The sequence below is a fragment of the Phacochoerus africanus genome, chromosome 3 (assembly GCF_016906955.1).
Source record: "Phacochoerus africanus isolate WHEZ1 chromosome 3, ROS_Pafr_v1, whole genome shotgun sequence".
NCBI lineage: Eukaryota > Metazoa > Chordata > Mammalia > Artiodactyla > Suidae > Phacochoerus > Phacochoerus africanus.
This window is the reverse complement of record NC_062546.1, coordinates 29,030,735-29,051,967: the sequence shown is the minus strand read 5'-3', so window position 1 is coordinate 29,051,967 and position 21,233 is coordinate 29,030,735.

Genomic DNA, 21,233 nt, shown 5'->3' with positions numbered 1-21,233 from the left:
CTGTTGATCCTCTATCCAATAACTTTGCTGAGCTCTCTTAAGAGTTCTAATGTTACACCTACAGGTTGAAATTTCTGTGAGGATAATTATATTATTTGTAAATGGCACTAATTAAAAAAATACATAAGATTTTTTATTACTCAATTACATTTACAGTTGTACAATGATCATCACAAACAAATTTTATAGCATTTCCTTCCCAAATCCTCATGCATCCCCTCACCCCCCAAACTGTCTCATTTGGAAACCATAGGTTTTTCAAAGTCTGTGAGTCAGAATCTGTTCTGCAAAGAAGTGCATTGTGTCCTTTTTTTAGATTCCACCTGTAAGTGATAGCATTTGATGTTGGTGTCTCATTGTCTGACTGACTTCACTTAGCATGATCATTTCTAGGTCCATCCATGTTGCTGCAAACCCTGTTATTTCTTTCCTTTTAATGGCTGAGTAATATTCCATTGTGTATATATACCACATCTTCTTGATCCACTCCTCTGTTGATGGACATTTAGGTTGTTTCCTTGTCTTGGCTATTGTATAGAGTGCTGCAATGAACATTGGAGTACGTGTATCTTTTCGAGTCATGGTTTTATCTGGATAGATGCCCAGGAGTGGGATTGCTGGATCAAATCATAATTCTATTTTTAGTTTTCTGAGGAATCTCCATACTGTTTTCTGCAGTGGTTGCACCAATTTACAGTCCCGCCGTCAGTGTCACAGGGTTCTCTTTTCTCTACACCCTCTCCAGCATTTATTGTTTGTAGACTTTTTGATGATGTCCATACTGGCCAGTGTAATGTGGTATCTCATAGTGGTTTTGATTTGCATTTCTCTAATAACTAGTGACGTTGAACATCCTTTCACATGTTTTTTGGCCCTCTGTATGTCTTCTTTGGAGATTTATCTGTTTAGATCTTCTGCCCATTTTTTTGATGGGTTGTTTGTTTTAAAAATGGCAGTAATCTTTATTCTTTCCCATTATAACTTGGCTTTTTGCCTTTCTCTTCTTTTCTTTCTTTTTAACAACTTTATGGTTTGTGAAGTATGTTTAAATCTCCAGAAAGTGTTATTTTGATTATTCCCATTTTACAGATGCAGAAACTGAGGTTCAGAGAGGACCCAAATCTGTCTTACTCCCACATCTGTGTGTCATGGCTTCTTTAGTTGTGAGTGAAAGAAAAGCAAGTCAGAGTGGCTGACAATTGAGAGGCCAAGCCACGGCTGAACCAGCGGGCTCTCACTGGTGTCACTGGGGCCATCGCCCTCCCTCTACCTCTCAGCCCAGTTGTCCTCTCCGCTGGCTTCTTTCTCAAGTGCCACTCCCCGGATGACAGTAAAGACAGTTGCCAGAGTCTCCAGGTTTCTATGGTCCTCACTGTTACCAACCCAGAAAAACCACTGAGATTCTCTCTCCCTTAGCAGCCATGTTAATCCTTGAGAAGGATTGTAATTGGTCAGCCTGGCCTGGTGCCCACCCCCATAGGACCACGTGATTGGCAGCACCACTAGAACATCCCTTGGAAGGAGAGGTAGGAGGGAGAGATCCCAGAGGGGAAAGGGGCTAAAGGGGAATGATGCTGGGTAGCCAGAATGGCCTATGTCCACTGTATTATGCAGTTCCCATTGCCCCTGACTAGGGTATGGAGTCAGGAAGACGGTATTCTGGTTTTGGCTTTGCTACTAGTATTTTTGGCTTATTATAATTTCCAGGACTCTTTGCTTATATGGCAAATGGGGAGCCTAACCACATGGGTGGGAATCAAATGAGCAAATGCATGGAAAAACAATCTGCAAAATAAAACACTTTGTAAGGAATTGCTTGCATCATCACTAGGCTTAATTAGTAGAGTCGAGTCACCCCTCAGCTCAAGAATTTTGAATGGCATCCTGCCATTCAAATTGAGAATTCTTCATGGGGTTTGCAAGAGTCTTCATAGTCTGGCCCTATCTGGCCCACCTCATTCTTCCTGAACCCACATGTTCCACTCTAAGCAGGCTGGTCGTCTCTTGTCCTGCACTCCTGTGCTGCAGGATCAATTTCATGGTTCCCCCTGGTATGAACCCACCTACTTGCCTTGGTGACCCTGGGCAAGTTGTGGACTTTCTGTGACACTTGGTTTGCTCATCTCTTAAACAGAAACAACTGCTTCACAGAGTCATTGGGAGTATTACAGGTAAGAGCAGATGTAAAGCAACCAGCACAACGCTTGGCAGGAAGTCCATGCACACGCCTCCGCTGCATGCCCATTTCCACGCGGACCCCAGGGGATTGCCTTTGAGAAGATGATCCATAAGGAAGATATTTCCCCTTTGGGAGTACTTCGGCCCACAAGACGTGCGTAAGTCAAAGGCACTAAAGTTAGAAAAAGGGTGGGATAAGCCTTTCAAGTCCAAGGACTTCCTCTCCTCCTAGAGAGGAAGAGATAGGGGGGAAACGATTGGGTCCATGGTGAAGTGGGTGACTTGGCTGTGCTGAGGATGCATTCTGGGGTCAGGCAGTGGCTTGATGGGCCCGAGTCTGTGGACAGGGGAAAGGGTGATCTTGGCCAGGAACCGTCATGGGGCCTGGATTAGGGTCTGGACCAGCAGTCTCCTGTGGCTGTCTGTTGCAGGGGAGACCCACCCAGGCAGGCACCCCTCTACGCTTGGCTCCTCAGTCGTAGCTATGCTTTGGGCGGTCACTACTAGTCTTCACTTCACTATATAAGCTGGATCGTTATTCACCTCTGCCCTTTGGTGATGCTGCTGGCAATGTTTTAGCCAAATCCAGCCTGCAGACCTATTTTGCAAGACTTTGACCTCCTCTCACCAAGAGGTGGGGGTCTATGTACTCCTTTCCTGGAATCCAGGTGGATCTGTGGCTGCTTTGACCACTAGAGCATTTTGGAAGTCCCGCTAGGGGACTAGAGACTAGATCACACATGGCCATGCAGCTTCCACCTGGCTCTCTTGCAGTCCTCACTCTCTGGATACTCTGTCTCGGAACCCAGCCACATGCTGTGAGAAGCTCAAGCCACATGGAGAAGCCACGTGTAAGCGCTCCAGTGGACAGTCCCAGCCTTTGAGTCATCCCAGTCCAGGCACCAGCAGAGAAGCCTCCAGATGACTCTAGCCCCAGCCATTTGAATCTTCCCAGCTGAAGCCCCAGACATCATGGAGCAGAGTCAAGCTGTCCCCACAGTGCCCTGTCCAGACTTTTGACACAAGGAATCTGTGGACATAATGAAATGGTTGCTTTACGTCACTAAATTTGGAGTCACTGTTAGGTGGAAATATTCACTAGAAAATTGTGCTTTAAAATTTTTTGATTCTGTTGCCAGCTTTTAAAATTGGGAGATTTCACATACAAATGTGGGGTTTGGGCAAAAGAGAAATCAGAAAATCTGGCCATGTTGGCATCCCTCATTGGCAAAAACTGGTCAGAACTGCCCTTTTGAGAAGGTATACGGGTCTCCTATCTATCATGGCCTCCACATGGCTAGATCTGCTTGTTTAGGTCACCTGTCTGGTCCTAATGGGCATATGGGTGTGGTGGCCCTGGGACTGAACCATCCTATCCCCTTGTGAGGTGCCCCATACCTAAGGATTTTTCCTTCCTCATGATGGCTGGTGTATCCCTGACTTCTATGGGTACCCCATTTTTGTTCCATGAACCCACCAGACCAGGCAGGGTTCTACCCTTTTGTCCGCTCAGAAAACTGTTTATGTGAAATAAAAACCAGGCGGGGGCTGGGGGTGGTGATGGCTGTGTCTGGAGTTTGCTTGTCCTGTAAACAATTTCCTGGTGATAATCTTTCCAATTATCCTCCAAGCTGGAACTTCTACGTGAAATCAAGCTGGGTGCCCTTGGCTTATCCTGTACATCTTGGAATGATTAAGATCTGGCTTTATATTTCAGGGTGAGGCCAGAATTTCCAAGATCCTTGACACAGACATAAAGAATCAGGGTAATATAGAATCTTAGAAACAAATACAGGGCAGATTATAGACTCGTACAACCAACAAGGCTCTTAAAAGTCAATCTGTCTTTGCACAAAGCATAGTTGAGCCGGGTAAAAATTCCAGTAACTATAACTTTATTTTTCTCAGCCCAAACTTAATTTATTAGCTCCTGCTAATACAGGGAGCAAAGACAATTAATTAATTAATTCAACAAAAGTTTATCAAGGGCCTCTATGTACTAGGTATTTTCTTTTTTGTTAGAGGGGGTAGGAATCTAACCATGACGTGTCAGATAAAAACTTCTGCCACCATGGAGTTTAATGTACATTCCAGTGGAAGGCACAGATGAAAATAAAAAAACAAACAAACAAAAAATACCCCATGATAGGATGTCATAAGTGGTGATAAGTGCTTTGATTAAAAAAAAAAAAAAAAACAGCAGAGGGAAGGAATAGGTATTGATGGAGAAGGAGTATTATTTTGTTTTTGTTTGTTTGTTTTTGTCTTTTTTAGGGCCACACCCGAGACATATGGAGATTCCCCGGCTAGGGGTCGAATCGGAGCTATAGCCACTGGCCTACGCCAGAGCCACAGCAACGCAGGATCCGAGCCACGTCTGTGACCTACACCACAGCTCACGGCAACGCCGGATCCTTAACCCACTGAGCGAGGCCAGGGATCGAACCTGAAACCTCCTGGTTCCTAGTCGGATTCATTAACCACTGAGCCACGAAGGGAGCTCCAAAGAGTGTTATTTTGTATAGGGTGGTCAGAGAACATGTCCTGGGAGAGACCTGGAAGATGTGAGGGAGGAAGGCCATGAAGATCAGAGAAGAGGGTCCATCTGGATGAGGGAAGGGAAAGTGCAAAGGCCCTGCGGCTGGGCTGGGGTGGGCTTGGCCCATCCTGGGAGAAGCAGTGGGAAGAACTGGATGGCTGGGCAGAGATGGGAGAAGGGAGGAGGAGTAGAGATTGAGGTTGAAATCTCAGTTTAATCTTCTTCCCTGCTGGGTCATGTCTAAATCCTGAGGCCATCACACAATCCCAGGACGGAGGAAGAATCTGGTCCTATATATCTTGCCTCTAGTCCTGCAGCCATGCCAGTTGCTCCTGCCGTGCCCTCCTCATTCTGATCTTCAGCCGGGCCTGCTGGCTTTGGATGCCCCACCTGTGTCACCATCTGGCTCCCCTTAATTCTCTGACCTGCAGAAATCGGAAGGGGGCTATTCAGAGCTGTCTGCCTAGGCTCTTCCTGCAGAATGTTTCAGCTCCTGAACTAGGCCAAGAAGGATCTGGCTGGGACTCCATTCATGGCTGCTTTTTTTTCACCTTGGCATCTTCTCGAAGGGATAGAGGGCAAAGGTGGAGGGCGGAAGCAGGACAGGATCTCGTTTTTGTGACGTCTAAAGCTTATACCATTACAGATGACCCTCTTTAAGAAGAAGAAAAGGAAATTACGAGCTTGCATTTAGGTAGGAATGTGAACATTTATTTAGAATGAGAGAAGAAAATGAAAATAAAACACAAATTTTTATTTTTATTCTTTCTTTCTTTATTGTCTTTCTGGAGCCACACCTGCAGCATATGGAGGTCCTCAGCCTAGGGGTCAAACCAGAGCTGTAGCTGCCAGCCTAGACCACAGCCACACAAGGCTGGATCCCAGCCACGTCTGCAACCTATACTACAGCTCACGGCAATGCCAGATCCTTAACCCACTGAGTGAGGCCAGGGATCAAACCTCACGGATACTAGTCACGTTCATTTCCACTGAGCCACGATGGGAACTCCATAAACTACAAGTTTTTAAAAGCTGTAGTAATTTTTAAAAATACTGTAAGTAATACAAGATTAAGAGAAATAACACACTGTTTTTATTGACTATCCAACACCCCCCATAACACTTTTTCCTACATTTTTGGCTGCAGATTTTACATTGGAAGCCATGAAGATGAGAGGGAAGTGGGACAACATATCTAAGATGCTGAAAGAAAAGAGCATCAACCTAGAATTCTGTATCTAGTGAAAATACCCTTCAGGAATGAAGGTGGAATAGTCATTCTTAAGTGAAAGAAAACTAAGAGAATTCATAGCCAGCAAACCTACACTAAGATAATTGCTAAAGGAGATTTTCCAAACAGAAGGAAATAGAAGAAAATTTGGAAGATCAGAAATAAAGAAAGAGCAACACAGGAATTTCCTGCTAGCCTGGTAGCTAAGGATCCCATGTTGTCACTGCTGTGACTCAGGTTCAATCCCTGGCCCAGGGAAGGGAAAAAAAATAAAGCAACATAAATGGTAATAATGGGTCACAAAATGTATGTATCTGAGTAAAAATAGTTATAAGTGAAAATATGTCTGAATATTGCCTGATGAAAATTTCAGTGTATGTAGATATAAGACAACTGTAACATAAAGAGAGGATGGTAAACAGACTTATGCTAGTAAGGTCTACACTCCACTTGAAGTCATAAAATATTAGCTCTAAATGACTATGACAGGTATATCCATCTACACAATCTATAGAACAGCCTTTAAAAATAACTATTTGAAGAGCTATATTAAAAACCACAAGTGGATCTATTCACTAAAAAGATAAAACAGGAGTTCCCATTATAGCCCGGGGAGTTAAGAACCTGACTAGTATCCATGAGGATGTAGGTTCAACCCCTGGCCTTGTTCAGTGGGTTAAGAATCCAGCATTGCCTTGAGCTGGGGTGTAGGCTGCAGATTTCCCTGGGATCAGGCATGGCTGTAGCATGTGTGAGCAGCTCCAGCCCCAATTCGACCCCTAGCTTGAGAATTTCCATATGTTGCACGTGTGACCCAAGGAAGGAAGGAAGGAAGGAAGGAAGGAAGAAAATCCTAAAGTGTATATGCATATGTCCAGAAAAAGAAAAAAAATGGACCCTTAAAGGTGAAATCGCCAAACCCACAATTATTACTGAAGACTTTAATACAGCTCTCTCAGTCATCAGTAGAATTAGTAGACATGAAATAAGCAAGGTTATAGAATGAACAACACCATTAAATAACAATATTTAACTGACATGTACTTTACCCAACAACAGCAGAATACATTTTCCTTTCAAGTGCACATGGAACTTTCACTAAAATAGACTTTATCCTGCATGAAGAAACAGGACAAGGGGTATAAAAAGTGCAGGGGGAAATTTTTTCAGTTAATATTTTAAGATGTGCTAGCATATAGTCTTTGAATCTTGGAAGCAAATCAGAGAACCTTAGAAATACAAACACAGACTCCTTGGAACTGAAGTTTCATTGACTAGTTTTCAAGTCCTAGAACTCTAAAACAAACAAACAAAAAATACTAGAATTTTGAATATTTTAAAAGCATAGAGTCATAGAATAATCGTTTAATAGATTTGTAGACTCTTGGATAAATGGAATGTTAGAAATGTAAAGAAGAGCTAATCCAGTGGTTTCAAAATTGAAATTCCAGGAGATAGCACTATTTCAAAAAGCCTAAAAGGTATTGGACCTTAACAGAGCCAGTTTGCTTAAGACATAAAATTCTTCCAGAATTTAGACCTGTAGAGGAAAAAAAAAAAAGAATCCCTGAGGGTGAAAAGGCTGAAAACCTGATAACTATAGTCCCACGCCATTTTCTTACAAACGACAAAATTAGTATAAAAAAAATTATGCAAGCAATTACATTATTGTGGGAAACTGCATTATTGGTGCCAGTTTTTCAGCTCCCCCTGTACCTATGCCCTTTGCAGTTCCTCCCATGGAAGAGATGACCAGGAGTTCCCATTGTGGCGAGTGGAAAAGAATCTGAATAGTATCTGTGAGGATGCGGATTCAATCCCTGGACTTGTTCAGTGGGTCAGGGATCCAGCGTTGCCGTGAGCTGTGGTGTAGGTTGCAGATTCTGCTCAGATCCTGTGTTGCTGTGGCTGTGGCCTAGGCCAGCAGCTGCAGCTTCAATTCGACCCCTGGCCTGGGAACTTACATATGCTGCAAATGCAGCCCTAAGGTGCAAAAAAAAAAAAAAAAAAAAAAAAAAAAAAAGTTGACTCTACAGTAAGCCATGTAACTTGTTTGGGCCAATAAAATGAAGTAGAAGCGAGAATGTGCCTAGGTCTGCTGAAGCTGCTCATGTTTCCACCTGCTGTCTTGTTTGTTTGCCAACACCATGAGAAGAATGAGTTCTTGCCATGGGAGGAACATGAGAAACACTGAGCAGAGCTGCCCCAGCTCCTGTGCCCTGGCCACGCCCAGTCTTGAGCAACCTCCCAACCAACCCACAGTCGCATGATCAAGCCCAGCCAAAATGAGCAGAGTTCCAGCTGACCCACCGATACATGCGACACAGTAATAAACGGTTCAAGTAACTGAGCTTTGGGGGGGTGGTTATATGTCAACTGCTGACTGATCCAGGGAAGTGAGTTCGTGGCATCAGGGAATTCTTCCTCCAGTTCTTTTGCTACTGTATCAGCATTTCCCCACGTGCGCTTGGAGCGCCATGGGTGAGCCCAGGGTAACCTAGGCAGGGCTCAGGCAGGACTCTGAAAAGCACACAGGGGGAGTGTTATTCCATTTCTAAGCCTTCATTAGTCCTTCTAATATCTTTAAGAAGGAAGTCCCAGGAGATGTCTTCAACATCTGACACTTGCCTATCACTTTTTAACAAAGGGAGAACATGCCACAGGTGCAAATTTTTCAGGCAGGAAAGAGTATCTAGCAAGCACTTAATAACATAGTTCTAGAGTATTTCCTTTATAGATACTTCTGGTCATAGCAAGGGATCGATGCTGCTTTTCCACTTAGAGTTGTGATAGGATTTTTTAAACAATTTTAAGTACATCAACCTGAATACATTTAAAGATATTTGCTTACATAAAGACAAAAAGAAATCTAAAGACAAATATGGAATCAATGAAAGTGCAGATGTTGGTGTATCTGGCCAAAACCATACCATGGGGATATAGTACCTCAGAATAGCATCCCATTGCGGCAGAGGGCACATATGGGCAGTTCAGCTGGATGATAAACTTGAGGAAACAGGGATGGTTTGAAACAAACATCACCAAGGTCTCAGGTCTGTCCAGGATGGCCCTGCCAAAGCTCTCTTCTAGAGTTCATACTTTGGGGCTGATTCATATTATGTGATGACTCTGGATTGTGACTTGGATGCAGGAGGGATCCAGCATTCCTCCTCTTTCTGTGTGACCTTGGCTGGATCCTTTGCCCTTTCTGGGTTTGATTCATTGGGCTGTATCGAAGAAAACCAAGTGACGTGAGGTGCATTTGTAGTGTGGGCTTAGTTTCATAGGAAAAGAAAGCTATCCACACCTGCCGGCGCCTCCTCCTTTATCAATTCCATTTGCAGATCTCTCCCCATCTGGTTTTGAAACAGGCCAATCAGGGGCCCTCCAAACAACCTTGGAGAAACACAGACAGGACAACCGCTCTCCATAGGAGCATGTTTCCCTGCAAAAGGTCAGAGAGACATGGGCTTTAGTTTGAATTTTTCTGGGGCCTCTAGGGACCTTGGGGCCCATGGATTTTCTCCCAGAGAGCAAGTGGAGGAACCCAGTCTTGTAAGTGGAATTGTGTCTACCCCCAAATTCATAGGTTGAAGTCTTAACCCTAAATACTTCAGAATATGGCTTTAATTGGAAACAGGGTCATTGTAGATGCAATTAGTCAAGTTAGGGTGAGGTGGGCCCTTCTTCAGTATGACCAGTGTCCTTCTTTATGAATATGGCAATTTGGACACAGGTAAAACATGCCAAGTGAAGATGGAATTTGCGGCCACAAGCCAAGGGACTACCAGAATGTAGGACAGAAGACTGGAACAGACACTTCCCTAGCACTTTCAAGGGGAGCATGACCCTGCTGACACCTTGCTTTCAGATTCCTGGCCACCAGAATGTGAGACAATAAATTTCTATTGTTCTCAGCCATCCAGTTTATGGTACTTTGTTACAAGCAGCTGCAAGAAATTCATATACCCTTTGAATGGGGTCAGCACCATGCCCTCCAGACCACTGTGGACATGTTGAAATGTAGGCCTGGAGTTCCTGTCGTGGCTCAGCAGAAATGAATCTGACTAAATATCCATGAGGACGCAGGTTCGATCCCTGGCCTCACTCAGCGGGTTAAGGATCCGGCGTTGCCATGAGCTGTGGTGTAGGTCGCAGACATGGCTCAGATCTGGTGTTGCTCTGGCTGTGGTGTAGGCCGGAGGCTACAGCTCCGATTAGACCCCTAGCCTGGGAACCTCCACATGCCGCGGGTGCAACCCTAAAAAGACAAAAAAAAAAAAAAAAAAGAAAGAAAGAAAAAAAAAGAAAAAAGAAATGTAGGCCCAGTGTTACAGTTTTTCTAAAGAAGTCAGAAATCTGAGGTGTCCTTAAAAACCTGCTATTGTTAAATGTTGACAACTCCTTGAGAATATTTAAAATTCTGTATTTAAAAACAATAGTGACAACAGCAGCCGCAGCCGCCAGCACTGCCACTTCCACCTCCACAGCCTGTTTTTGTGGTTTACCTTAGAGCTTAGCGTGAAAGATCCAGCTTTGAATTTGAACCCCATCTACACTGAATGTTCCTGGGAAAATTGTGGGACGATGGCAGCAGTGATAGAAGCGCAGTTCATCTTTGGATCTTCCTAAACCCCGACATGAAAACAGCGCAGAGAGAGAGCAAGCTAAAACCCGTGGCCAACATTCGCAGCTCAGCTAAGTAACAAAGTGTTCCTTTTAACTCGAACTATCAGCGCACTGTGCGGAAACCATCTCAGTCATTAAATTGGTGGCTATCGAGTCTGCGCCAGAGGAAGCCACGTTAGGCGACCTGTGTCTAACCCGCCTAAGAGAGGAGAAACCCCAGAGCCAACAGGTTATTTGAAACTGAGCGGGGGACAGAGATGATTTTGAGATGAAGGAAAAGCAAGGCCCTGAATGAAGTAGGAGAGGACAACAGAGCCGCAATAGCTTAAAAAGCACCCATGTTTCGGGACATTAAAAACAACAAAAAAGGATTTAGAAAAGCTCACCTGGACTCTTGGTTTATTCTAAATGGCCTCCTTCTAAATGTTCAGGTAAACTAATTTTACATAAAAATGAGCCTCAGAAAAGCATCGAGGTCAAATCGCAACGTTATTATTTTTAAAAATAATTTAAAATATTAAAAATAAAAAGGAATATGGACAATAATATCCATACGATAAGGAAAGCATTCCAAAGAAACATATGTAGAAACCAGAGGAGAACCACAATGTGCTATTTCCAAATGAACTATTTTATTTAGGAATTAGCAAACACTCAAATTATATTTGGAAATAAAAGAAACACTACTGAAAAAATAAAGCGAGAAGAAACAGAGTGGATCAACATAATAAATAATACTTTAAGAAAGAGAGAAAGTGAAAAGGGAGAAAGTTCCTAAAACAATCAAAAAGAAATGAAGAAAACTAAGCAGTTCCCACTGCAGATCAGCGGAAATGAACCTGACTAGAATACATGAGGATGCGGGTTTGATCCCTGGCGCCTCTCAGTGGGTTAACGATCTGGTGTGGATTGCAGATGTGGCTCAGATCGGGCATTGTTATGGCTGTGGCATAGGCCAGCAGCTGTAGCTCCATATGCCACACCTGTGGCCCTAAAAACCAAAAATAAAATAAAATTAAATTAAATTAAATTTAAAAAAATTCAAGAGAAAGCAGCATATATTAACAGGCAAAGAAGATAATCTTAATAATAACAGGAGTACCTAAGAGAAAATCAAACAGAAAATCCCCAAAGAGAATAAATACTAAAAACTACAATTCAAGAAAACTTTCTTGAAGCAAAAAACAAATGTGAAATTACATATTGAGAGAGAACACAACATACTTGACAATAAAGACCTCAACTGAATATATTCCGGTAAAATTCTTAGACTTTGAGGAAAAATAAAGAAAAGTTTAGTATCTAGGCAAAAAGAGTCCTTACATAAAGAAAGAACATTGGGTTTTCACCATAATTTTTGAGTACCACTTTATGGTAGAATAAACTAGAGCAACATATTTAAGATACCAAAGGAAATAAAACAATAATTAAGGATTTTGTATCCATCAAAATTGATAACAGTTTGTACCGGGTACAAACTGTTATCAACACATAGGAACTTGGGGAGTATCGTTTCCAAGAGTCTTTCCTGAACAATCTATTACAAAATGAGCTTCAGACCACAAAAATGAACATGGTAGGCAGATGTCAAAGTAAGGATTGATGGTGAGAAGTAATATATATTTCCTTGTAGAACTAAGATTAGGTGATTGTTGAAAAGAAGTGAATAGGGAGTTCCGGTCGTGGTGCAGTGGAAACGAATCCGACTAAGAACCATGAGGTCCGATTAGACCCCTAGCCTGGGAGCCTCCATATGGTGCGGGTGTGGCCCTAAAAAAACAAACAAAAAAGAAGTGAATACACTGTGAAAAGATTTATTATCTGTTCATATAAACAAAAGAGGGGAGGAGAATGGGACAGCATATGCAAAAATTTAAACTCTTTTCTCGGTAATTATGATGAATGGCAATAGTATATATAGCATGGGATCAAGAAAATGACAAATTGTGGCCCATTGCTACCATCCTCTGTGACATTAAGACCAAGAATTCACAGTGCATAACAAAAAAGACACAAATATGTTGTAAGGAGGTCAAGCAACCTGAGTTCTATGTTATGATTGAAAGTGCTGGTATGAACCCATGAGCTATTGGACATACATATATTGTAGCTCTATCCACTCCTGGGTCCAGAAATAATGACCAGCCCAGAAGCAATGAGCATTCCTAGCATTCAGACTGTGGTCTTGAAATACCATTTCTCATTAGAAGGAACCAGGACTCCTCAGAGAAATGGCTGTTCTGGGTCTGAGTTAGGAAATGAAGACAAGAAAAGCCTGGAATATTTTGTTATACTACGTAGAAAACTAATGGAGACATATCAAAAAGGTTCGGGAGCCAAATTGAAGAGGTTCCTACTGGCCAAAAATGAGACAATCTGAGGACCACTTAGGACCAATGGATTGAAAATCATAAACCATATTTAAATCTGTGCTTTAAGTATACATCATAAGTGCAAAGGCCCTGTGGCAGGAGCACATTTAGTGAGTTTCAAATAATCCCCAAGAGTTTCTTAGAGGCACCCTGCGGACCTCACTGGATATGGTATCTTGAGTCCCAGTGCCTCATTTGGTTCTGATTTTGATGATTTGTAGCACCTGGTGCTGGGGCAGGGCTGCCTCTGGAGTTGTTAACACCTTATAAATCTGTCCCTTTTAAGCAGCACCATGTGCATATGCTTTAGTACAGCTATAGTCGCGGTTTTGGTTTTAATTAGAGGAAGCCCCCTGGGGGATTAACTCTGTGCTGGCAAAGGCATGTAGACCGCTTGCTGAAGAGTGCTCAGGAAGGATATGCCCAGGGGCTAGGGGCAGGCTGGTCCACTGGGGTCATCTGGGAAGTTTAGGGCTACAGATGCAGCCAAGGCAGCTGAGGACTGAAAAGTGGCTGCCCGTGTCCCTTTCCTGAGGATGGATTCCTTAGGTTAGCAGCAGCCCTGTGGAAGAGGATATCAGAATTGCTTGCCCCATTTAATGGGGAAACCAAGACAAGACTGTCTTAGCATTCCTTCAGGTAAACACCCTTTAAGTCATTCTTGGAACATGTATTGGACACCCACTCAGGGTCAGAGTCTATGCACACACCAGCACTCCAATGAAAAGTATAAATAAGCTATGGTCACTGCTCTCTAGGAACTTACAGGTGTTTTCACATTTTGGCTCTGCTGCCTGCACATTCTCTCCTTCTATTGAAAGCCGTTCTGAGTTATCAAGTTGGAGACTTGAGATCTAATCTCTGATCTGAACCATCTCTTTGGTGGAGGCGGCGTAGTGGATAATTCATGGACTTGGAGAACAGCCAGACCTTCCTTTCTCCTTCCTCCCATTTCTCTCTCTCTCTGACCTCCCTTTTCCCCCACCCCTCCCCTTTCCCCAAATATTTTTTGAGCACCCACTAAGTCTCATTCCCTCTTTTGGGCCCTGAGTCTCTAGCCTTGAATAAGACAGACATGGTTCCTGCCCTCAAGGAGCTCATAGTCTAGTTCAAAAGACAATGAACCAGTAAATTTATTTTTTTTATTTTTTATTTTTTGTCTTTTCTAGGGCCCCACCTGTGGCATATGGAGGTTCCTAGGCTAGGGGTCTAATCAGAGCTGCAGCCACCAGCCTCCGCCAGAGCCACAGCAACGCGGGATACGAGCCATGTCTGTGACCTACACCACAGCTCACGGCAATGCTGGATCCTTAACCCACTGAGGAAGACCAGGGATCGAACCGGCAACCTCATGGTTCCTAGTTGGATTCATTAACCACTGAGCCACGACGGGAATTCTGAACCAGTAAATTTAAAAGTCAAATAATTGCAGACTCATAGGGGTCGAGAAGGATATAAAGTGTAATGAAAAGGAGCAACAAGTGAGAAAGGTATGGCCAAGGTTTTAGTAGGAAGACCCTGAGCTCACCGTCTCCAACAGTGCACCAATATTACAACTGTTTACAGGGCAACCGAGCAACTACCAATGAGAATGACCTGCTCATCTGGAAGACAAGATTCCCCACAACTAAAGACCTAAGGAAGGAAGCACAAAAAGACAGGTAGGAGAGGCAGAGATGTGGTAGAGTATAGACCTACAATGCTGGGAAGGCAGCTCAAAAATGGGAGGTTAATCACAATCACAGGGGTTTTCTCCAAGGAGCACCCCTCCATCAGGCTCCCTAGCTTGAGGGTCCTGCACTGGGAAGTTGAGCGTGGTTTTTCAGGGGTTCCTTCCCTCTACACCTTAGTTTGGGTCACCCTGACACCCCTAGTGGTCTCCCTGTGACCCCCTAGTATCCCTTCAAAGGAGTGACCCCCGAGTAAAACAGCGCTCAGAGCTGAGGCTGATCCTGAAGGCCCATTGAAGGCAGAGAACCTCAGTGTCAGCCCCATCAGGGTGGGCCGCTCTGATGGAGATCATGCCTTCCTGGGGCAGCCTGCATCTGGTGAATGAGCAGAAGGGGATAAGCCCTCCAGATACCTAGGCCTTGTGGGAGACAGTTTGAAGGGCAATTCTTATCCCCAACTTCCTTGCCAAGTTGCCCAAGACTCCACCGGACCTGATGCTCAGCCCTGATTCCTCCCCTTTCCTTCCGAAGATGTTGATACCCCAAAAACAAACACCTTCCTCTCCAAACTCAGTTTCTACCTGTGTAGACTCCCCTTTTGAAGCACTAGTTCTGATTCCTAGAGGTCAGGTGTTGGCTCTTCCATCTCTCCTTCCCATAAGATCCAGGTCTCCTTACATGAGCAAGTCCCCCAGTATGAGTTCAGTTAACCCAGAAGTGGGGGGAAGGGTGACCTTGGTCAGGCCACACAATCATCCACTGCACTAACCCCCGGGAAACGGTGCCAACTTGCCTGGCATCTACACACCTAGTGCAGTCTAAGGCACCTCATCATTCCTTCCTAGTCAGAGTGATGGGGGGGTGGATTCCGTCACCTCATTATACATTTTACATATTTGCTCTATTTGGTTCACTAGTTGGAGAGTTCCCTCTTTCTTTGAGGCTAAGGAAGATCTTACTCGCTTCTGTACTCCAGAAACTGGCTTGGAGAAGGCTAATGAATGTGTACTGAATGAATGCCTACGAGTCTTGCTGCTTCCCCTGGACTGTGAAATCCTTGAGGATGGAAATCATGTTTTATTTTTTTCTTGGCACCCTAAGTCCTGCTAAAAGTGCTAATTAGTGATGGGTAGATGGTTACATGCCGTGAAGACTGGCCACTCAAGAGCACAGGCAGACTGTACATGCCCCATGTGGCATCACCAGAGAAGAAAGGACAACTTCAACTGGGTCGTGTGGAGAGCTTCCAGTGGAGGAAGATACGAGCTGCACTAAAATGAGTACAGAGGAGTTCCCGTCGTGGCGCAGTGGTTAACGAATCCGACTAGGAAGCATGAGGTTGCCAGTTCGATCCCTGGTCTTGCTCAGTGGGTTAAGGATCCAGCATTGCCGTGAGCTGTGGTGTAGGTCACAGATGTGGCTCGGATCCTGCATCTGTGGCTGTGGCATAGACCGGTGGCTACAGCTCCGATTAGACCCCTAGTCTGGGAACCTCCATAGGCCACGGGAAGCGGCCCTAGAAAAGGCAAAAAGACAAAAAAAAAAAGAGTACAGAGTGCTAGGGTGTGAGATGCTTCAGGCAGAAGGGACAGTGTGAGCGTAGAACCCAGCTGTCAATTCTGCCCTCCTAGCATTCAGGATTCTTCTGGGAAACATCTAACGGGTCCCTCTCTGAGCGGCACCCCCCATTCTCAGTCCAGGTGCAGCTGACCCCTTCGGACACGAGGGTAGGTAGCACAGGACTCAAGCCTGCTATGTGGTTAGTTTACCCAGGGTCATCAATGCCAGTGAAGCACCGTTTCAGGACATTTTCTAGAACATTTAGGAAAGAGAACAAAATGTTAGGATTCCTTCAGCTGTGATTACCAATAACAAAACAGCTGAATATGCTTAAAAAGAGAACATGCATTATTTCACATAATGCCAGGGCACCTTCAGGAATGGTTACTTTAGCTATTCACCAATATGATCAGTGGCCTAGGGTCTGTCTCCTGTTTGACCACCTGAAGCACATCGTCCTTGTCCTACAGCCACAAGATGGCTGCTGCAGATCCGGACATCACACCCAGCCACAATAAAGACCAAAGATGGAAAAGAGACTGTGTCCCTTATTGGCGTTCACATCTAACATCTACATTGGCCCCACCTGCCCATGTTCTAACTAGTCTCACGCCAGGACAATATCTCCCCTAATGGCGTGAACATTTCTTTAGTGGGGTGATGAAAAGCATCTTAGATATTACAATGGTGTGTGGCTCTCCAAAGGGCCATAGCACATAAAGAGTTGTATGATGTATCATGGTATTAAAATCTCAAGGGGGCACAATTGGAGAATTCAAGGAGAAAGAATATCTAAAAAGGCTCCTTAAGGAAATAATGAAAGAAAAGGTTGGGAAACACTGCCTCGTGAGTCTGGAGCCCAGCTTCCCTGAAACACGGGCATCTGGGGAGGAAGCTGAAGACAGGACAAAACCAAACCCCACTATCAAGAGGCTGTGGTCCTGGCAGTCACCTGCTGCCTCCGATGGAGCTCTCCTTCCCCAGGAGTTGCTGGGGGTAGGAGGCTGGGAGTGTGGAACTGCTAAGATGGAGAGAGAATGGCATTTAATTAGCAGCAGTTACTAATGAACATCTAAACCTACCCTCTTTGTCCTTTGTTTAAACCAGCTTGAGGTAGACACCTGCCACTCATCACTGAACAATGAAGGGCTTATATAATAATCAGAAGTTGTTCTCTTGCTTGATAAGGGGTCCAGAGGTTTATTGTGAGGAGTTAGTGGTAACCTAGGCGTCCAACCCCCGGGATTAGGCAGGTAAAGCGTGGAGGATGCCCACTTGATAAACTATTCAGGAATTAGAAGTGATGGCTGCACATACACAGAGGCTGGATCTCAAAACAGTGTTGAGTGAAAACGGTAAGAAATGATATTAATGGCATTTATGTAAATTAAAAACACACACAAGAAGCAACACTGCATATTCTCCAAGGGCATGGGCAGATTAAAGACATACACCAGACTTGTTAGAGGGGATGCCCAAGTGGAGAAAGGATGGGAGCAGGACTGGGGGGTGAAAGGGACAAATAATAAAACAAGGGAGGGTCTTACGCTGACCAGTAACAAAGTGTGGCTGGAGCGAAGGCATGTGCTTAACTCTCTGCACCTGCCTTCTGATTTGGGGTGGAGGGGAGGAAGTGGAGGTCTTATTTGGGGACCCAGGGCAGCTGCATGTGGAGGGGAAAGGGTGGGAGGAAAGGAGAGGAAGCTGCACCTTGAACCCTCTATGGCCTCTATTCTGGAGGGCTCTGAGGCCGAGGGTTTGCACTACGTTTTGTGGACAGTGGGGAGCTTTGAAAACTTTCAGAGCTGGAGAATCACACCATCTGAGTTAAGCTTTTGGAAAGTGACTCTGATCTGTGAACAGTTGGATCACAGCAGGGAAGGAGGTAGAGGGACGCTCTTAAAGTTGCACCTAGAGAAAAGTGACAGATGGCAGGGTTTTTTTTTTTTGTCTTTTGTTGTTGCTATTTCTTGGGCCACTCCCGCGGCATATGGAGGTTCCCAGGCTAGGGGTTAAATCAGAGCCGGAGCCACCGGCCTACACCAGAGCCACAGCAACGCGGGATCCGAGCCTCGTCTGCAACCTATACCACAGCTCACAGCAACGCCGGATCGTCAACCCACTGAGCAAGGGCAGGGACCGAACCCGCAACCTCATGGATCCCAGTCGGATTCGTCAACCACTGCGCCACGACGGGAACTCCAGATGGCAGATTTTAAAATGGCTCTTCAGAAGTTCCCGTCGTGGCTCAGTGGTTAACGAATCCGACTAGGAACCATGAAGCTGTGGGTTCGATCCCTGGCCTCGCTCAGAGGGTTAAGGATCTGGCGTTGCTGTGAGCTGTGGTGTAGGTTGCAGAGGAGGCTCAGATCTGGTGTTACTGTGGCTCTGGCGTAGGTCGGTGGCTACAGCTCCAATTAGACCCCTAGCCTGGGAAGCTCCATGTGCTGCAAGTGCAGCCCTAGAAAAGACCAAAAGACAAAAAATAAAATAAAATAATAAAATGGCTCTTCAAGGGTGTTCCCTGTAGCCTAGTGGTTGAGGACTGACAAGGTCACTTCTGCGGCTCAGGCTTGATCCCTGGTCTAGGGAACCTCTGCACACCACAGGCACAGCCGAAAAAATGGCTCTTCATTGGGAAGTGTCGACTGGAGGCCTCTGGGTCTCTTGACCCTTTCTCCATATGATTATCTCAGAATCCACAGCAGCAGGGTCCGCCTAGTAACTTTGGACGTAATGAACACTGAGATGCTCTGTGCCAAGTGCGTCGTGTGCATTTCTCATCCGGTGCTCACAGCACCCAGGGGGTGGCTGCTAGGAACTCCATTTCAGAGACGTGGGAAAGAAGGCTCAGAGCCCACCCCCTTCTCTGAGAAAACGGGCTAACACTCAACCCACCTCCCTCCCTATTTATTTTATGTCTTCCAGTTTAATTTTGGGCATATTTTTTCTATTTAAAGTTATTTGCTGGCAATAGAATGCAGCACTCAAAAAGACAAAAACACCCAGTCTCCTTAATGAAGAACAGGGGACACTCCCTAAGGGACAAAGGGAAGAAACAGCTCCAGGCAGGCACAGCAAGGAGTGGGGAGCGGGACTGGGGCTGAGAGTGCGAAAGACCCTTGCACTGAAGGAAGAGATTGCTGCTCATGCCACTCAAACAGGAGAGTCCTCATGACCCCTCCTTAGGGACCTCAGACTTCCTCAGAAGATGGAGACAAAGTGGAGCAGGAGACTTGTTTCCAACAGTTCTCAGCAACTGCCCTGTCAGCTAAATGCCCAAGACTCCTAGGTCCCAGCCCAGAGATGCTGGGTTCCTGGGACTGGGGCCACCCTGGGTACCATATTTATTTTCAAGCACCTTAGATCATTCAGGTGTGTGTAGCAGGGTTAAGCTGACATGCCAGGGTTCTAGAAAGTGATGAAACATTATATCCTCCTTTATTTTCTTTTTCTTTTTTTGCTTTTTAGGGCCACACCCATGGCATATGGAGGTTCCCAGGTTGAATCGGAGCTGTAGCAACGTGGGATCGGAGACGTGTCTGAGACCTACACCACAGCTCATGGCAACGCTGGATCCTCAACACACTGGGCGAGGCCAGGGATCAAACCCGCAACCTCATGGATACTAGTCGGATTCATTTCTGCTACACAACAACGGGAACTCCCTCTTCCTTTAAAAAATAAATTTCATCTATTACAAGTGAACTTATTTACAAAACAGAAGCAGACTCACAGACATAGGAAACAAACTTATGGTTACCAAAGGGGAAGGAGGTAGGGATAAATTAGGAGTGTGGCATGAACTGATAAGCCTATGTACAAAAGAGATAAAAGAATAAGAATTTGCTGTCTAGCACAGGGAACTATATTCTTTATCTTGTAATAAACTATAATGAGACAGAATCTGAAAAAGTATATATGTCTAACTGAACCACTTTGCCATACACCTGAAACTAACACGATATTGTAAATCAACTATACTTCAATAAAAATTAATTTTTAAATGCAAAATCAAAGATAAGCAAATACATTTTATCCTCCCCTGCAACCCACCGTCTTGATTACTTGAGTACAAACATATTTCCTTGATTCTAAGACACCTTCCCCCATAGACTTTTAACTTTTCTAAAATTGGGAGAGACTTAGGACTCCAGGTGGTAAGATTTCCCTTTTACCTCTGAAAAAAGTACTGTTATGTCTCTGGAGCATTTCATAGTTCATATTGCTATAGAATTAGGGAAACATGGTATGATAGTCTTCAGAATGGGAGTTTGGGGGGGAAATCACAAAGACGACAACAAGGTCACCCAGAGGGATCTATTGCCAGCATTTTGTAATGTTTCTTTCTAGTCTCTTGTTTTTGTTGTTCCACGTCTTCCTTTCATCATCAATGAGTAATTTTCAAGCATCTGTTCTACACACTCCCCTCCACTTAGGGGCTTAGGAGTATGTAAAATAAGATTTCTAGAGTTCCTGCTGTGGCACAGTGGGATAAGAATCCCACCACAGTGGCTCAGGTCACTGTGGAGGTGCAGGTTTGATCCCTAGCCCAGTGCAGTAGGTTAAAGGACCCTGTGTTGCTGCAGCTGCATCATAGGTTGCAGCTGCAGCCTGGATTTAATCCCTGGCCCGGGAGCTTCCCGTATGCTGTGGATGCAGCCATTAAAGGAGAAGGAAAAGAAAAGAAAAGTGAAGGGAAGGGAAGGGAAGGAAAGGGAAGGGAAGGGAAGAGAAAAGAGAAGAGAAGAGAAGATATGAGAAGAGAAGAGAAGAGAGAAGAGAAGAGAAGGGAAAAGAGAAAAAAGAAAAAAGAAAAAAGAAAGAATTCTAGCTACTCTGAGCTAGCACTTTAGGTATGTGATTGCTTCATTCCATAGATAGCCCTAAAGGTAGGGGGTAGTATTTCTACTGAACATAGGGGGAAATAGAAGCTGAGGAGGTAAAGGACGTGTCCCCAGTTGTCACAGTTAGTGGCGGCTGAGCTGGGCTTATGAGCCCAAGCAGCTGGACATGACTCTGCCTCTCAGGGCAGAGGCCAGTCTGGTCTAAGG